The sequence below is a fragment of the Pan troglodytes genome, chromosome 6 (genome assembly GCF_028858775.2).
Source record: "Pan troglodytes isolate AG18354 chromosome 6, NHGRI_mPanTro3-v2.0_pri, whole genome shotgun sequence".
In the NCBI taxonomy this organism is placed as follows: Eukaryota; Metazoa; Chordata; class Mammalia; order Primates; family Hominidae; genus Pan; species Pan troglodytes.
In genome coordinates this window covers 164,757,219-164,776,775 of record NC_072404.2, presented here as the reverse complement: position 1 = coordinate 164,776,775, position 19,557 = coordinate 164,757,219, and the positions used below count along the sequence as shown (strand labels likewise).

General features: G+C 47.6%; 2 non-coding genes and 1 pseudogene across 2 annotated transcripts; 2 read left to right on the top strand and 1 right to left on the bottom strand.

Moving 5' to 3' along the window:
- Positions 1–19,557, top strand: part of LOC107975983 (zinc finger protein 746-like) — a 134,471-nt pseudogene that overhangs the window by 65,905 nt on the left and 49,009 nt on the right.
- TRNAC-GCA (transfer RNA cysteine (anticodon GCA)) lies at positions 878–949 on the top strand. Its single transcript has one exon. It is a non-coding gene; the product is annotated as a tRNA-Cys (tRNA).
- On the bottom strand, positions 12,138–12,209 carry TRNAC-GCA (transfer RNA cysteine (anticodon GCA)). Its single transcript has one exon. It is a non-coding gene; the product is annotated as a tRNA-Cys (tRNA).

The following is a 19,557-nucleotide window of genomic DNA, read 5'->3' as shown; positions in this document are numbered from 1 at the left end:
GAAAGTCTAAACAGTTGAGAGGGCACCTTTTGGGGGCAGAGCATCTGGCTGCATATCAAGTAGTCCCTGGTTCAAGATGGTGTCACTTGTTGGCCCTTCCTTTCACTCTGCCCACGTGTTTGCAGTCACTCCGTCCTGTGTCATGTCCCAGTGACCACAGATTTCTCTGATTCTCCACTTCTCCACTTTTCCATGGATTGGATCCTGTCCACTTTTCCATGGATTGGATCCTGTCTTCTGGTCACTACTACCATCTGACACATCGTGGGATTCAGCAAATGGAGGAGAAGAGGAAAGAGGAAAGGAAAAGGCAGTTCAACTCCTGCCTCAGAGTGTTCAGTGCAGAGGCCCTTTATCATGAATGTAGATTCTAGTCATGACTTGGTCATTAATCAGGTGCATTTTGTTTGGGCACAATTTTAATTACTATCAGTTTTTCCAGATCCGTACCATGGAAGGGAACAGTTTAAACCAGGAGCTTCAAACCATGTGTCAGAGTGGTATAGGAGGTTTGTTAGAATCATGTCATCCAAGTTCTCTTCCCAGAGAGTCTGGCTTAGGAGTCCTCAAGTGGGGCCCAATAACTTTTGCTTTTACCCAGCTCTGCCCAGACCAGCTTCACCTCCAGAGGGTCTGTTGAGCAACCAGTTCTTTGAGTCCTGCTTCTCTAGGTGAGTCTGAAGGATGTTCTGTCTGCAAACCTGTGATTTTAATAGAATTAAAGAAGGAAGAATGCTGGTTACAAGTAGAGCTGGCAGGCAGGTGTAAAATAGGAAAGGGGTATATGGTGACAGAGCAAGTATGCATCTCATGATGGTGACAGCCAGGGGTGTGGCCATACAGGTTTATAGTGGTTAGTAGAGACAAGTAAGTAGGTGGGGGTATAGCTCAGGGGTAGAGCATTTGACTGCAGATCAAAAGGTCCCTGGTTCAAATCCAGGTGCCCCTTCTCTAGTTCACTTTTTTTTTTCTTTTTGAGATAGAGTCTCACTCTGTTGCCCAGGCTGGAGTGCAGTGGCGCGATCTCGGCTCACTGCAACCTCCTCTCCTGGGTTCAAGCGATTCTCCTGCTCCAGCCTCCTGAGTAGTTGGGATTACAGGCACGTACCACCATGCTCGGCTAATTTTTGTATTTTTAGTAGAGATGGAGTTTCACCATGTTGGCCAGGCTGGTCTCGAACTCCTGACCTCAGGTGATCCGCCCCCCTTCGCCCCCTCAAAATCATGAGATTACAGGCATGAGCCACCACACCTGGCCCCCTATTTCCTTTTCACTCACTGAACATGATAGGATGTTCTACTCTTAGCTTTTCTTCAACACATGGATCCATTCTGCAAAGCAGGAGAGAGAGGAGGCAGGTCAGGTCTTCACTAGAAAGCTCCCCCTGACACCTGAAGCTCCAGAGAAACCCAGTTTCTTGAGAGTTAAATCAGTGCTCATAGGTCTGGGGTGAACTTTTTTTTTTTTCTTGCATATCTCAACCCTCTTAATTTCATTTGGGGAATTCACAATTGTGTAACTCTTGGTGGAAGACAAGATCCTGTCTCTGGTTAAGGAAAACAATAAGATCAGATATTTCCTCCCCTCGATTGTTGGTGTGTGAGTCGGGGTTCTTCAGAGAAAATAGAACCAATAGGGTGCATGCGTGTGTGTGTGTGTGTTTGTGTGTGTGTGTGTGTATACGTAGAGATTTTAAGGAGTTGGATCATACAATTGTGGGGGCTGGCAAGTCGATACAGGACATGGCAGCAGGCTGGACTTGCAGGAAAGAGTTGAGGTTGCAGCTCGAGTCCGAAGACAGCATGGGGGCAGAATTCCTTCTCAGGGGACAGCAGACATTTCTTCGTAAGTCCTTTATCTGATTGGATGAGGCCCACCCACAATTTGGAGGGTAATCTGCTTTACTCAAAGTCTATGGATTTAATGTTAATCACCTCTAAAAAATACTTTCACAGCAGCATCTAGATTGGTTTGGACAAATATCTGGGAACCATGGCCTAGCCAAGTTGACACATTTAAAAACTTTTTTTTTTTGAGACAGGGTCCTGCTCTGTCACCCAGGCTGGAGTGCAGTGGCATGATCTCTGCTCACTGCAACCTCCGCCTCCTGGGGCTCAAGAAATCCTCCCACCCCAGCCTCCGGAGTAGCTGGGACCACAGGTGCACACCACCACGCCCAGCTAATTTTTGTATTTTTTGTAGAGATGGAGTTTCTCCATTTTGCCCAGGCTGGTCTCAAACTTCTGGGCTCAAGCAATCTGCACACCTCGGCCTTCCAAACTGTTGGAATTACAGGCATGAGCCACTGTGCCCTGCCAAGACATAAAATTAACCAGCACAATTGGTAATGGCTAATGCTTGGCCAACTATATGCCCCTAAACATTAGACTATGAATGTTGAGTAAATTGTACATAAAAGGCAGGGCGAATTTGGAATCCATTCTGGAGATGGCAGAGCTCTGGCAGTGGCAGTAGGGCCAGAGGCTGCAGCCAGCATCCATCATGGAGACAGTGGTGGCTCCCTAGCCAGGGTGGGCTGAGGTCCTGCTTACTTGATGAGCCTGGCTCTGCAGGCTTCTCTGAAGTGCATGAGCTTCTTGCCATCCTGTCAGTGATGTCCCTGTCTCCACTCACCTTAGATGGCTTCTTCTTTAATCAAAGTGCCCTGGCTGGTACCAGGGATGTGTAAAAAGTGATTTCAGGGAAATGAAGGGAATGTGGATTGGGAATCTGGCCTCATTAAACTTGAAGGTAATGAAAATCTAGGTAGTTTGGGGGGATAGAAATCCAGAAGCCCATATCAGATTGTAGAAAAGTTGAGTAACTTTTGCCTGCAGTTCCCTCAGGGCCAATTTGTAGTTCCCAGATTATAAGTGGCCTTTAGGCAGGGTGGCTGGTCCTACCAGTTTAAACAAAGCAAATAGTCAGCTCACCTGTCACCCTCTATGATCTGTTCCACGTAGACTGAAACACAGGCCTTTTTCTGTCTGTATCACAAAACTGTCTGATCTCTTGCCACCGAATAAGCGAAACAGCTGAAAATGAGAGCCAAGGCTGATCCCTGTGGGTGCCAAACTTTGATGTCCGTGGAATTGGCAGCTTCCCTCACTCTCCCAGCTGAAAACAGGTCAGTGATTAAGAGAGTGGAACTTCAGGAATTGTAAGGTGGACTTATGGGAGCATTTGGAAGACTTGATTTATCCCAAATCACCAACTCTACCTAATGGCCAAGGCTGCCCCTTCTTCCTGCCTGAAAGCCAACCAGCCCAGAGGGAAGGGTTTTCACTGCAGGAGATCAATTTCCCCACCCCTCATTGTCTCTTGACCTACGGTGAGAGTAAGATCTCAGCTGAGCCTGGGCACCTGTTGCTGAGAGACGAAGATTCACACACCAAAATGATTTCCAACTGACTAATGTATGTCAGCAAAAACCTCAAGAACATGTGTAGATGTGGATTCTTGGAGTATTTTATAAAGTAGAAAGAGTATAATTTTAAATGAGTCTGAATTTTTTTATTAGGAGGGTACCCAATTAAAATTCTATTTAAAACACCATAGCTGGAGCAGCTGGGATAAACCTGTTTGCTCAATTGGTGGACCTAAGCCTGGATTCACAGGAGGCCAATTCTAAATGCATTTGAGATACTAGGGATTTCTTGCTATAATGTAGAAAGAATCCATAGACTTCAGGGGGTAGGTAAGCTGGAGTGGATTTATCACATGTAACTTGCCCTGGCTTGAAAAATACATAGATGTGTGGCACTTCTACATTCTTTTTTTGGGGGGACGGAGTCTCACTCTGTTGCCCAGGCTGGAGTGCAGTGGCACAATCTTGGCTCACTGCAAGCTCCGCCTCCTGGGTTCATGCCATTCTCCTGCCTCAGCCTCCTAAGTAGCTAAGACTACAGGCGCCCGCTACCACGCCCGGCTAATTTTTTGTATTTTTAGTAGAGACGGGGTTTCACCATGTTAGCCAGGATGGTCTCGATCTCCTGACCTCGTGATCTGCCCGCCTCGGCCTCCCAAAGTGCTGGGATTACAGGCATGAGCCACCACACCTGGCAGCACTTCTACATTCTTGAAAATAATTTTGGTAGCCATTCTGTGTGGACAGAGATGCTAGTGAGAGGGATGATAGTGGAAAGGGAGCCCCTGATTTCAGTGGGGCTGGGAGGATCCTAGGGTGTCAGAGGCCAAGCACTGTGATACTTCAGCCCAAAGTGAAGTTTGGGTGTTATTCTGTGGTCTGTGCCATACAGGTCTTGGCTGTGACTCATCAGTGGTGAGGATTTTAGGCCTGAGAATGGGGAGCCCATCGTGGTCCCCTGGATGCATAGACCTGAACTACCACCATAGCTGGCACAATGGAGGTTCCTGGCCTCTGACCCATTCCCCAGGTCTGAATCTGCTCAAAGAACCTGCCTCCTCTGATGGCGAGAAAGCCAAGCTTGAGAAAAGTACTCTGCCAAAATACCCACTCATTAACAGTGAATCCTTCTGCCTGATTTCCCATAATAGTCCCTTCAGCCATTTGGCTGGAAACTGCACTGAGGAGTGGGAAATATCCACATAATTGGGGATTATTGGTGGCTCTGCTGCATCTGTGAAGCTCCTGGAGATCCAGTAATTTGAGTAACATCAGAATATCCCAGAAAAGACCACATCCTGCACCTTGCCCTGGTTGCCACCACCATCAGAGGGGGCTTGAGAGACCACAGTTACTACCCATGGTGTGCTGCTCCCACCCGAAAGGCTTTGTATAGGGCCTAGGGCAAGAGAAACCCCTCCAGCTGGTGGCAGGGGCAGTGCAAGCAGCCCTGCCACCTGGCTGTTCTGACACAGCTGGTCTTGGGTGCATGGAGGGTCTCCGGCAGATGGAGATGCTGTCTGACATCTCCAGCGAGCTTGGGTAGGGGAATTCGTCACTCAGACTTTGGTAATCAAGTGAGTGAAACACAGAAATGAAAAGAGTTTAGAGTTTATTTTGCTGGTGCAGTAGCTCTGGCATGGATCCAGTATGGAGTCACTCTCTTTTTTCCCCTACACCTTAATGCTCAGAACAGTGTGAAGTCTCTCTTCACAGCCCGTTGTGCCGGTGTGACTCTGACTAAAGCCTGGCTGCCAAGTGCCTCTGGGATCCTGCCCAACTCCTAAGCCTCTTGTTGCAGGCTTTCTTTCAGTGTTAGGAACTGCCTGACAACAGTCACCTTGTCTGTTTCAGGTAGTCAAAGCTAGCTTCTGGTTTTGTACACAAATTTTCTTTTTTTTCTTTCTTTCTTTTTTTGAGACAGAATCTCGCTCTGTCGCCCAGCCTGGAATGCAGTGGCACGATCTCGGCTCACTGCAAGCTCCGCTTCCAGGGTTCACACCATTCTCCTGCCTCAGCCTCCCGAGTACTCTGGGACTACAGGTGCCTGCAACCATGCCCGGCTAATTTTTTGTATTTTTAGTAGAGACAGGGTTTCACCATGTTAGGCAGGATGGTCTCAATCTCCTGACCTCGTGATCCGCCCACCTTGGCCTCCCAAAGTGCTGGGATTACAGGCGTGAGCCACCGCACCTGGCTGTGTACCCAGATTTTCTACCTGCTACATAAGTTGGTGTTAGGAGTGGGTTTCAGGCAACAGACCATTATGAAAATGGTATTGATTATCCAGACTGGCTGAGGCTAAATTTGGAGGCAATCCAGTTAATCTTTGGGCCTCGGAATATGGTATAACCTATAGCCCACACTGGCAAAATAACTAAGAAAATTACTGCTAGTGGTCATCTGGAATGAAGTGCCCACTAGGGACCAGGCTTCCAGATACACATTTGCTTCTTGTTATTGAAATGGAAGCTGGCAGTGTAGCTGATGTACTGGGATAGCTTAGAGAAAGAAACAACAAAAAGTCCAATGAAAAGAACCAAAATCTCTCCTTTCTAGCAGCCATGAGGCTTAGCAGAGAGCCAAAGGCAGTGTTTGATTCTGCAAGATTGCTCAATTACAGCCTTCCTAGTGTGAACGTCTAGGACTCTGGGCCGGGTGCGGTGGCTCATGCCTGTAATCCCAGCACTTTAGGAGGCCAAGGTGGATCCTTGAGGTCAGGAGTTTGAGATTAGCCTGAACAACATGGTGAAACTCTGTTTCTAGTAAAAATACAAAAATTAGCTGAGTGTGGTGATGGACACCTGTAATCTCAGCTATTCAGGAGGTTGAGGCAGGAGAATTGCTTGACCCCAGGAGGCAGAGGTTGCAGTGAGCCGAGATCATGCCATTGCACTCCAGCCTGGGTGACAGAGCAAGACTCTGTCTCAAATTAATTATTTAATTAATTAAAAAGAAGAACATCTAGGGCTTTGATCTGGAAAGAGTGAGACCCCCCAGGAATGGTCACGGGGATCCATGGAAGATTTGTAGAACCCAAACTATACCTAACATGAAGTCTTCTGCACCTCCTCTGCCAGCTAAAGACAGCGCTGCTTCTCCTGCTGCCCCTGTTCCAGTGCTGCTCCGCCTCTTACCTCACCACACCCTCTGTTTTTCTTTTGTTCTATAATTTGAGAAAATCTTAGCATACCAACAGAGTCAATTACAAAGTCACACCTTGAAGGTAGAGGCTTCAACACAAAAATAATCACGACTATTCTGATTTATAGCACCAAAAATCTGGGGAATGCGTGCAGAAGTGATTTCTCGACAGCACTTGTCTAAGGAGGGTGGAAACAGTTAAATTCTACTGCATTTAGTGCTCTTGAATTCTGCATTTGATGTCTTACTTGGAGCAGCTTGGGATTATTTTATTATTTGCTCAACTTGCTGATTAAAATCAGAAATCAAAATTGTTCAAAGACAGATGAAATTGAGATGCCAGCAAACCCCTGAACAGTAACTCTAGACTTTTTTTTTTTTTTGAGAGGGAGTCTTACTCTGTCACCCAGGCTGGAGTGCAGTGGCGCGATCTCGGCTCACTACAACCTCCGCCTCCCAGGTTGAAGCGATTCTCCTGCCTCAGCCTCCCAAGTAGCTGGGACTACAGGCGCACACTACCACGCCTGGCTAATTTTTGTATTTTTTAGTAGAGGCAGGGTTTCACCCTATTGGCCAGGCTGGTCTCCAATTCCTGACCTCGTGATTCGTCTGCCTCATCCTCCTAAAGTGTTGGGATTACAGCCAGTGAGCCACTATGCCTAGCCAACTCTAGAGTTGAAGAGACTGGAAAGGTCAAATGTACTAAATTCATGTGACATGCCGTCACTCCCAGCCCCATAGCTTCCACCAACACAATGGTTAGGAGAAAACCCCTTCAATACATTATTTAGAAGCACTTTATTTACTGGAGCTCTGGCATCTTTGAAAACCATTTTAATTGCATGTCTTTGTCAACCAGTGACAGACGCTATAGCTAAAATGAATTCTCTACTTCAAATTGAGGATGAAGGGGAAGAGGCTAGAAGTTGCCCTTGACCACCACATGTTGGGTGGCAGTGGCTGCCTTCATAGCTTGCAGAGCCACACACAGTGTCCATTCAAATGGTCTTCTCATGGAGTTCTCAGCACCTACACAGAATGTGTGTCTATGCAGCTTTTTTTTTTTTTTGAGACGGAGTCTTGCTCTGTCACCCAGGCTGGAGTGCAGGGGCGCGATCTCCGCTTACGCAAGCTCTGCCTCCCGGGTTCACGTGATTCTCCTGCCTTAGCCTCCCGAGTAGCTGGGACTACAGGCGCCCGCCACAGTGCCCGGCTAATTTTTTGTATTTTTAGTAAAGACGGGGTTTCACCGTGTTAGCCAGGATGGTCTGGATCTCCTGACCTCGTGATCCGCCCGCCCCAGCCTCCCAAAGTGCTGGGATTACAGGCGTGAGCCACCACGCCCGGCGCAGCTTTTTTCGTTTTTACAAAGAGCACTACAATGACCAACCATGTATGTACATTTTTGCACACTCATATGAGACAAAGCAAATGCAGATATTTAAACATTTTTATTGCCAAGCAGCCTTCCAGAAAAGATACCCCAATTGCAATTCATCCCAGCAGCCCCGTATGAAAGTACCTACCACCTTTTAAAGAATTACAATAATTTTGATATAAAAGGAAGATAAATTCAGGGATATGCCTGCTGTTAAATTCAAAATTCTTACAGAACACGACAGGGGACACTGCTAAGGGAGAAAGGCAGCTCCCAACAGAAAGGGAGCTGACGGGACAGCACCAAGGAGCTGGGCCTGGGTCAACCCTGTGGCAGCAAGCACTTCAGTCCTCTGCCCAGGGCTGTGCATTTTAAGTTTGGAAGAATAGAAACAGACCTCTGAACAGGAGTTATTTTGCTGGTGTGATTATAGGAGTATTTGTTTTCTTCCTGATTTTTATTTGTGTTTCCTAAATGTTCTATGTATTTTTAAGTCAACAAGCATTTGTTGAGAATCTATAATGTACTCAAGAAGAGGCCAGGAGGTACTGACATGAGATTTTCAAGAAAACTAGTATTTTTTCTTTTCTTCTTTCTGTCTTCTTTTCTTTTTCTGTTTTCTTTCTCTCTCCCTTTCTTCTTTCTATTTTTCTCTTCTTTCTTTCATCTTTTCTGTCTCTCTCCTCTCTTCTTTCTTTTTCTTTCTCTCTCTCTCACTCTTTCTTTCTTTCTCACATGGAACTTGTCTGTGTAATAAGAATTATTGAATCCATTCCTAACAGATCTTTGCCACATCATCAGTAGCCCCCGGGGTGGCTGAGATCCTGGCATCCATCAGGCGTCTTAGGTGCTCGGATGGTCTGGCAGTGGCATGCCTCACTACAGGTTTGCCTGACAGAGAAAAGGTGCACACTCTTCAGTGTGGTCTGTCCTGCTGCCAGGGAGGCCAGGGCTTGGGCAGGACAAAGAGAGAGTCCTTAGTCCTAGTTCAGAGGCCCTTAGGGCCTGGTCTTTAAGTCCTCCAGATATCCAGGCTTGGTGCCTCCCCAGCCGTGCTGACCTGCCAGTGTGGGGCCTCCTGTGAGAGATGGGGCTGCATCTTGGCCTAGCATGGAGATGGCAGCCTTTCTGGACAAATGTCTCCCACAGTGTCAAGCAAGTCTCTGCAGACCCTGCCAAGTCTTGGCCATAGGATGAGGGAAAAAGACCGCAGAGGAGTATATGGTAGAGAAACCCAAAAGCGCATCCAGTGGTCCTGGGGTGAGGGAAGTGGTGGTGACCCCAGATGGGTACTGAGGGAGGGAAACCTTAGGTCAGGGCGGAGGAGACTTCTGGAGTTCACAAGAAGCACAGGACAGGGTGAGCTCATGGCCCAAAGAGGCAGTGTGTAGTGAGATCAATCTGCTGGGTGCCAGGGGTAGACTAAGAGCAGCAAATGGAAGTTACAGTGTGCTGGAGTCTGTGGGTGAGGCCACAGTGGTCAATATGCTAAACCTAAGTTACAGCAGAGAAAAAGTGTAGCTCAGGAGTAGAGTATTTGACTCAGATCAAGAGGTCCCTGGCTCAAATCCAGCTGTCCCCTAGCTCTTATGCTTTTATGCCCTGAGCCAGCTGTTGTTCTGAAAACTTAGGAGGAAGGCAACGGGCGCTGCCACCCAGCCCTCTGGTGCTGACTCTGTCCCTCTCTTGTGGCTTGAGGTGGATGTTTGTATTATTATATGACTTTAGGAACCCAAAATAATGTGAGTCTTGGGGGAAAGCATAGCTCTGCAACATGCTACATCAAATAGGTGTGCCAAATACTCCCGCCTCGACCTCGGGTGGTAAGGGCCTGCTCAGATGTTGAATGTGGACTGGACGATGTGCAGAGCAGGGCTGATAAACTGCATCCCAAGATGGCAGAGCTCTGGCCTAGCAGCAGGGCTAGCAGCTGCATCCAGCATCCGGCGGGGCTGCAGTGACCCCTGGCCAGCACACTCTCTGCTGTGACCTTGCCGTGATCCTAGGTTCACACCTTCCCATCAGTGCTGTGAGCTCCTGGTACTGTCAGCGATGGTTTCATCTGTTTCCATTAGACAAAGTCAGGTTCTAGTTTTGTGCCTGTGTCTGTGCCTAGAACAGAAATTGGTACCAGGTGTGATTTGCAAGCAAGAGATCCTCAGAGAAATGGGTATGTGGGAGGACACTGGAGTTGCCAGATCTAGTTGTACTGAAGTCAATAAAAATCCAGCTGGTTCTTCCTGGATGGGAATCCAGCAGACCAGGGCTCACAACAGCGGAAGAGCTACATACACTGGTGCCTGTGATTGGCTGCAATGGAGCCCATTGAGGGCAAGAGATCCAGCTGCCATAAAACAGGAGAAGCTACAGGTAGGGAGCCGATTCTAATGCATGGAGAACTACTAGGCTAGAGCAAAGGCCCAGCTTCTCCATGCAACGCGCAGAAGGGTTCCTAGAGCTTCCAGCATTATGCTGAGAGAATCTTCTCTAAGGCTCCCGTGTGTCATAGCAGAAAACCAGAGGCAAAATTGGATCTTGCAGTTGCTGCATTCAGTTAAATGCACAGCCTCCCTGGGCTCTCATGTGAAGGCTGGGGCATTTTTCAGGAAAGAACACCAATCCAAGAACTGTAGAGAGAATTTACGAGAAGATGTGGAGAATTCACAACAAACATCCAAACAAACTCCAAACTCTGCCAAATCTCCATGACAGCAAAAGCAGCCTCCTCTCCCAGCTGATGAAGTGTCTCATAGAACTCCCAGCAGCCCTGGCCGCTGCCCACCAAGTGCCAAAGCTTCCCACTCACTGTAGTAACAGAAAATATCTAGGGGCTTTCCCACCAATCGGGACCCCTGTGCCACAAGTCTGGAATCTACGTGGCCTTTGACTACAGCAAGGGACAGCACCACGTGTCCCTGTGGATGTGTCTTGCCAGGGAAGGTGCCCGGTTTGCCTGTGTTCTCACGTGCCTGGGGCCGTGGCTCAGCCACTGGAGGGAGGGATTCCTCATCCCAGTTCAGAAGCCCCTTTGGGCCTGGGCTTTGGACCCCCAGACAGACAGGCTTACGCCCAATCCCTATCCCTCATATGTGCTGACCTGCTGAGTGACACCTTCTGAGACAACTGGGCTGCTCACCAGGAGGGCAGCTTCCACCTCCCCTAGGGTCAGCCCTGCAGTCCAAGGCCTTGAATTTGGCCTTGGGATAAAAGAGGAGGAAAAGGTAGAAAATAGAAAAAAAGGGCCAGGGGGGTGGCTCGCGTCTGTAATCCCAGCACTTTGGGAGGCCGAGGCGGGCGGATCACCTGAGGTCAGGAGTTTGAGACCAGCCCGGCCAACATGGCAAAACCCCATCTCTACTAAAAATACAAAAATTAGCCGGGTGTGGTGGCGCATGCCTGTAATCTCAGCTACTTGGGAGGCTAAGGCAGGAGAATAGCTTGAGCCCAGGAGGTGGAGGTTGCAGTGAACAGAGATCGTGCCATTGCACTCCATCCTGGGCTACAGAATGAGCTCCATCAAAAAAAAAAGAAAGAAAAAAAAAAAAAGAAAAGAAGCAAAATCCAGCCGTTGTCTAAAGGGTGGGTGAGGGTGGGGTGGATGGGGTTGATTTTAGAATAAATGTCCATGAGGAAGAGGCAAAGGAAGGAGAGATGTAGTGGATGATCATTCCAGCAAGAAGTGATGTCAAAGCTTACGCACTCAGCTTGAGACAGAAGGAGGAGAACGGACCACACAGTACAGAGGAGGCTCTGGGCCTCAAATGAGGGGTCAGTGGGAGAGGGATAGAGCCAATGGCCAGAGAGGGTTGGTTGGTATGAGATAGGTCTGCTAGGACATGGGACCTGACCTGGAGTAAACAGAAACTACTGTGGGTTTCAGGAGGATCCCTCCCTTGGGCAGGCGACATCCTTAAGCAGTGTCCATTGGGAACTCTTCTGAAGTGGGTTTCTAGCTCAGAGGAAGAGCATTTGCCTGCAGGTCAAGAGGTCCATGGTGCAAATTTAGTGCCTCTTAGTGCTAGACTTTCAACTGGAAGTCAGTTGGGTGATTTCAGGGACCGGGGTGGGCGGGGGAGGGGGTGCAGGCGGGCATCTCGTTGGGCCTGTTGAGGGCTCAGCAGATGGGGAGTAGGAGCAGAGGGGGCAGCAGGCCTGGTCATATCTTGCCCAGGGTTGAGTTAATAGAGAGAGCCCGAGAGGAGCATGTGATCCAGGACCCACTTTGGTGATTAAAAGTGAAACAGGGTAGGGGGCACCTGGATTTGAACCAGGGACCTCTTGATCTGCAGTCAAATGCTCTACCCCTGAGCTATACCCCCAGGCCCAGGGAGAGGGTGTAATTAACACCCTTTTCATGTGTCGACACACCAAGAACAAGACTCAGCTCTGCAGTTTGGGATGTCCAGGCCAGTTCTGTCTCTCTGAATTCTGGCCTCCCTCCTGTCACTAACACTTCTTTTCCCATCACTTCTGTGTGGACCTGGCTGAGGACACCCTGGTGGCCTTGTTGACCTTTATGACTGGAAAGACCCTTCAAGTCATCCAGATAATCCTCTTTGACAGTAGCAGTTGTTGAGCATCATGTGAGGTGTGCTAGACTGGAGACAGAACTCTTAACTGGGTGACACCACCTTCCCATGCACTGCAAGGAGGCCCAGTGCCTGTGTCTGGGACTTGTATTTGACATACAATACTGTTCATGATAATTTGCCAAGTGATAAGCAAATTGCTTTTGTAAAAGAAAGTTACTTAAATAATAATACTCAGTATTACAAAACCATGGCACATATATACCATAGAATACTGTGTGGCCATAAAAAAAGAATGATAATAGACCAATAGTTAATGGTAACCCCCTGGGAGCAGGTGAAGAAACCAGGGAGCGGGTGGGGGAATCTTCTCTTTTCCGATTTACATGTGATAACTCAATGTCCATGTTTCCAGCCTTCCAGGTACTGAGCCTTCTGGGTGGTTAAAAATAAAAGAGAGAAATTGATAAAATATTCCCCAGGAAGTCTTCTCTGCCTCCTGCAGCTGGCATTGTCCTAATTCCTCCTCCTTCTTCAGATCTTCCCAGGCTTTCTCTCATCCAGTTCCTCTGCCCTGTTCCTTCCAGGTAGCTCTCATCCCTCCCAGTGTTCAGCCCCTCCCCTCTGATGCTGTCACTCTTTTTTCACACAGCAGTTGTCCACTGTCCACCCGGCTGGAACATCACCATGGGGGTGGTGAGTCTGAGGGCAAAAGGCACCCACAATGGGCCAGGGGCATCCCTGCTGCCTGTGTCCTGTGCCCAGCACCCAGGCCCTGACCCCCTGTCCCTCAGCCACACTTGAGTTGAGTCCCACAGCACCCCCTTCCACACCTGCCTTCTGCACCCTGACCTACTGCTTCCCCAGAGGCCTCTCAGATGGTGAGGACCTAGTATAGTCCGGTAGTACCATGCCCAAGGAGGTGTATAAACTGTGCAGGAATCAGTAAAAATAAAAATGCCAATGCTGCCCTCCCGAGTCAGCTGGGGCTTACAATCAGGTCAAAATGATGGTGTCAGCATTATTAAAGGCAGAGAAAGGTCTTTCTAGTCATACCTCGAGGAAGACGATCAAGGAAGGGACAAGTCCCCTGCTCAGTGATAAAACCACATATACAGCAAGAGAAATAGACAAGTCGTCTTCCCTGTATGAGAGAGATGGCTGAGTTGGGGTGGGGGCAGCAGGGCAGTTGCTAGGAAGCCCTCCTGAAGAGCAAGAAAGAGAGCAACTAATGCAGCTCCTGTACGAATCCAATGGCCCCTGCATGAAGAAGGAGGAATCTGAAGGCCTCTCTGCCTGAAATGGTCCTACGACCCCAAGTACCAGGCGAGCTCCTGTCTTCTCAGTCTGGATCTCACTGTGGTGGCCCTAAAAAGAGTCAGTGACTGTCCTTAGGAGATGGCTTCCTGCATTGAGTGTGCCTGTGGAAGTAGCCAGCTGGTGTGCAGCTCATGCTGGAGCGAACATCAACAAGGAATCAACTGCACACTGTGGCCACCCTACCCCAGAGTCCCCTTTTCCTCCTACATTAGAATTCCCCTCGGAAACTGCCCTAAGCTTCCAATAGGGAAATTACATAAATTACTCAGACCAATGTGCTAACTGTAAGGAGACTAGAAGGTTAGCAATAGTTGGAGTCCTTGTACCAGCATACAGACAATTTTACATGGCATGGGAACTCCAGGCATGACTGACCTTGCCAGGGGGTGGCTCTTCACAAAACCAGAGGTAGTAAGAGACCTAAGAGGCCAAGGAAGTAAAAGTATAGATGAAAAGAAGGCAGTTGGGCAAATTTTCCTCTCAAATTTCCCTGCCCCACCTTCCGGAAACTATGCAATATTGCCCTCAGCAAGGAAGAAGAGAGCGGACGGGCAAGCCTCTTTTGTGATGGCAAATTCCATCTTCATAAAAGAGAACTTATCTCCTCTGGTGGGCATGATGTGGTGAAGACTGGCTCCAGGTGTCCCAACGTGGCAGGCTAGGGCATATCTAGGACTATCTAGACTGTCTAGATAATAGAATCTCTAGAATGATCTTCTCTCAGGGGGTCCTAAAAGGGGCTGGGAGAGTGAAACACACACAAGGCACAGACAGAGGCAGCCCAAGGAGACCACAGGGATCAGTGAGAGTTTCCTGGGGCCGGAGTCACTACCTGCCTCATCTCACTGTGCAGAAGCCTTAGCTGGGCAAAGGAGGTGAACTCCAGCACCAGCTTCTATGGCTAAAATGGACAGTAAGTGCCCTGGAAAAAGCCAGCAGGATGGCCACACTACCCAAGAGAGAGAATTTTTCACATCAGCCCCAATGGTATACACACTACTTATGCATAATAACTACCACAAATATTTTACCTTACCAGTACGCCATGAATGAAACATCACTTCCTCAAGGAAAGTGTCCTTACCTCCTGCAATCGCTTTGATATCCCAGTAATAGTCTTATAATATCCCTGCATCTTACCATCTAGTATTTCTCATATTTTCCATTTTTAACTTCTGTGAACACTTGTACATCTTGATCTATTCTTCTAGTTTCAAGAGCCCATGTCTGTTTCAGTCACCATTGGGATAGGTTGTGTACGGACATGGGCTTCCACTCTGGATTAGATGGGAGTGATTGGAGGATTTCTTGCAGAGGAATGACATAAGCTGATTTCGTCCTCTGGCTGGCCTGAGGGCACTAGAGGACATGTATGGAAGCCGGGACACAAGTTCAGGAAGTTGTCACCATAACCTGGATGAGAGATGATTTCAGCTTTGTCTGATGGTGGAGGCAATGAGAAGTGGTCAGATTTTGGATATATTTTGAAGCAGTGTGAACAGGATTTGCTGATGATTTGAGAGCAGGGTGTGAGAGAAAGGGAAAAGTCAAGGATAATGCCAAGGTTTTCTGTCCTGAGCACCCGGCGGGATGGGGGGGCCATTCTCTGAGATGGCCATTTTCATTGCAGCAGAAATGAAATTTGAGGGGGTGGTGGAAGTCAGGAGTTCAATCTGTGATGTATTAAATTGAATCCATCTGTTAAATGGTCTAATGGAGATGTCAAAAATGAAGCTGGAGTTCAAAGGGGAGGTGTTGGCTAAAGATATAAATTTGAGGGTCATCATCCCATTAAAGCCGCAGGATGGAATGAGAGCACTGAGGAAGTGGGAGTGAAAAGAAAAGTGGTCTAGGAACTAAGACCTGGGCCCTCGAATGTTTAAAAATGGGGATGTTAAGGAGAAACCAGCAAAAGAGATTGAGGAAAAGTGGCAGAGAAGTACAAAGAAAACAACAGAAAAAGAGTGACAGCCCCAATGTCGATTGAAAAAAAAATGCTACTGAGGGCTTGAATTAAAGATGAGAATCACCCATGACACATAGTCACCAAGGACTGTGACAAGCACAGTCTCAATGAAGTGGAGCACTTGGGTGGGTGTTCTCCTGGGAAGCCCTCCTAACCCTCCTGTTGGGTGGGACCCCTGCCACATGCTCCATGGCACCTGTATGTCTATCAAAGCACACACAGTTCGCCATAATTGCTGCAAAGATGTGCCTGTAGGGTTCCCTGTATATCATGAATGGCCAGTACATATATGAATATGCTCAAATGTGTCAATAAAAAAGAGAGGATATATTGATGGAAGGAGATCCCAGGGAAAGCCAAAGGGTGGATAAAGAACACAGGATGTGCTCTAGAGAGGAGCAGGCAGGCTTTTCCTCTTAGCCTGGAGGGGATGAGGAGAAGGTGAAGATGCAGAGCGGAGGATGCTGGGGGGCCTCCATGGACTTGGTCTTCTCAGTCAGATAGAAAACAAAGTCTTTCAAAGAGAATAAAGGAGGTAGGGTGGGAATCATTACTTGGGAAGAAGGGCAAAGTGTGAACCAGGCACTGTGGGAAATGGAGAAGAAGTGAATTAGAAAGGAATAGAATCATTGCTCATTAGAGAGAGGCACTGGTTGAGGTCAAACTGGTGTAGATTTGCAGTGGGACCATTTGCCTGACTCTACAATTTACTCCATCAAAGACTGGCTCCCCCAGAGCAAAGGTGGGAAAGGCCAAAGGCGTGTGTATCCGCGGAAGCAGAAGGGCTCATGAGAGAGGTAGATAGACCACAGACCAAGCTCTCAAAGGAGCTGGAATCATGACTGAGAGGCCAAACATGGGATCAATAATGGGCAGGCAGATAGCTGAGCCCCAAGGTGGCCCTGCGGTCATGGGAACAGAGAGAGGTAGACAAGATTAAGGTCAAAATGAGGATAATGAAACATTTTTGGTAACAGTAAGAACATGTAAACATCAGAAAACGTGTCATAAAAGGACTTTTCTGATTCTAAGATCTTGAAAGGGAATAGTTTAAGTGATGATCAGGTTTGGCTATGAATGCTGAACACCCAAAATAACAAAGGATGGAAGCAAAACAAAAACAAGCAAACAAACCAGAAGCTTCCTTTTCTCCCACATAAAAGTCCACAGCTAGGTGGTCCAGGCATGGCTTTCCATAGGGTCAAGAACCCGATTTCTTCTTTGTGGCTGTCTGGCTGGCTTGGCTTTCATTCCAGCATGCCATCACCCACATTAGCATCTCATCGACCTCCCAGCCAGTAGGAAGGAGGAAAGACAAGCCTCTCCATATAAGAACACCCATCACTTTCACCTGCATCTCATTGACCAGTCTTATGCCTATGGCCTCACAGCTCCAAGGGGGTCTGGGAAATGCAGTTTTTCTTCTGGGAAGCCATGTGCTCAGCTGATAACCAAAAGGCAGAGTAGAAGACACTGGTGGAAAACTCTGAACCTCTGCCTCACCGCACACCTTGAAATCCTCAGTGAACGGAGTTTGTGAACATTCCTAGAGCCAGGAAGATGGAAATCTTGGGAGGCCTTAGCATTGGAAGCACATTACCTTGGAGTTTGACATTCCCGAGGATGAAAGCTGGAGGAGGTGAGGAAAATACGATTGTTAGCCTAGTTCTAAAAATTTCCACTAGGTTTGTGGAGAAGACATGAATGTGGAGAGGAGAGCGTGGTGAAAGGAGATGGCTTTGAGAGAGAAGCAGGGAGGGATGGTGGAGGAGCTGGGCTTTGGGGGCAACATGAAGAATGAGGCTGAGAAGGTGACCCCACCCTCTCAGTTCTGGAGGTTGAAGGGGAGGGATGGCTTCACGGGAAAGCTGGCCTTCAGGTGTACAAGGAGGGATAAAAAGGCAGACTCCCAGGGCAAGGCTAAGGAGGAAGGAGACTGTTTACAGAGTAGCTGGAGGGCTGGCGGGCTTGGGTGGAGGAGCTGAAACAGTAATGGGGATACAGGAAGGAGGCTGCCCCGAGAGACCATTTTCACTATCAGAAGGCATTGGAGGGCAGGGACGGGAAAAGGGCAAGTACCCAAGTTCTAGGCCAAAGCTCTAAGTGTGAAACTGGAACAGCAAAAGCCACTTCTTAAAAAATGTAAGTTTTTGTGAGTACAAAGTGGTATATATATTTACGGGGCACATGAGCTGTTTTGGAAGAGGCATGCGATGCGAAATAAGCTCATCATGGGGATTGGGGTGTCCATCCCCTCTAGCATTTCTTGTTTGAGTTACCAATGCCACTTTTTGGAGGAAAAAAAAAGTACTAAATAAAAAATTCGAATATTTTGTTAACAAAAGGAATCTGCTTTAAGGAAAAGAAAATTATAAAGCACGTCACCAAAGATAAAAGAAGTTCTGTTATTCAGGCTCCTACATCTTATACTAAAAAGAAAGGTCACAGGATACAGAATATTTTCAACTCAGGGGAGTAGAGCAAAGCACCATTTGCTAAATGGTCAAATTAGGCAGAGCCTCAAGTGACACTACACTTGACCAGGCTCTGTCTTCAATGCCTGCTTCTCTGTTGTGTTTTCCTGCCATTCAATGTAAAGATAGTAAGACTTTCTTGCTGTCACATAGTTTTATTACAAGAACCTGTTTTTAACCTATCTAAAGTAGAAACTTCTGTTGTTCATATAAATCAGAAGAATTAATAAACATATTTTAGGTAGTTCTGAAAAAGATTCATAAAAGGTGATTAGTGTAAGGGATACTAAAAATCATGAATTGTGCTTCTGAATTCTATGCTGTATAGCTGAACCTCCATGAATTTTGACATTTTGTACCAAAAAAGCTGTTCTCCAAAGCATAGAACGCCATCACATCCTTTAGCTTTTGAGATGGTTGATATAATTCAATAATCCCTTCTGCAGAAGTTTGCTTTTAAAGCTTAAATATGACATAAAATTGCCTTTGATAGTTACAAAATTTAAACACAACATGGAACTTTACTTATATTTTAACCTGTTGACATTTCATCCTCTGCAGACTCTCTTGGCCTTACATGGGCTCACTCACTGAGCTATAAATCCTCGCGGTTTGTCTTGGAATTGGAAGACCAATACCACCCCATCCCAGGGGGAATGCCTGGATGAAAAAGGGGAAAAATTAAGACAACTAGGAAATGCTGAAACAGCCTTTGTTCCTGGAAGATGCTGTTCTGGTCCAGTTTTTGTTTTGTTTGTTTTTTTCTCTCCAAGACGGAGTCACGCTCTGTTGCCCAGGCTGGAGTGCAGTGGCGCAATCTTGGCTCACTGCATCCTCCGCCTCACTGCAACCTCTGCCTCCCAGATTCAAGAGATGCTCCTGCTCAGCCTCCACAGTACCTGGCATTACAGGCACGTGCCACCATGCCCGGCTAATTTTTGTATTCTTAGTAGAGATGGGGTTTCACCATGTTGTCCAGGCTGGTCTCGAACTCTTGACCTCGTGATCCGCCCACCTTGGCTTCCCAAAGTGCTGGGATTACAGGTGTGAGCCACCGCACCCAGCCCCAGGTCCAGTTTCAAGTACTGTACACTTAAGTGTGAAAGGAAAATAAATCTTGGGGCCCCCAAATCACTAACCTGAAGGGAAAAGTCAAGCTGGGAACTGCTTAGGGCAAAGCTGCCTCCCATTTTATTCAAAGTCACCCCTCTGCTCACTGAGATAAGTGCATATCTGATTGCCTCCTTTGGAGAGGCTCATCAGAAACTCAAAAGAATGCAACCATTTGTCTCTTATATACCTGTGACCTGGAAGCCCCCTCCTTGCTTTCAGTTGTCCTGCCTTCACCTCAAGTTGTCCCACATTTCCAGAACTAACC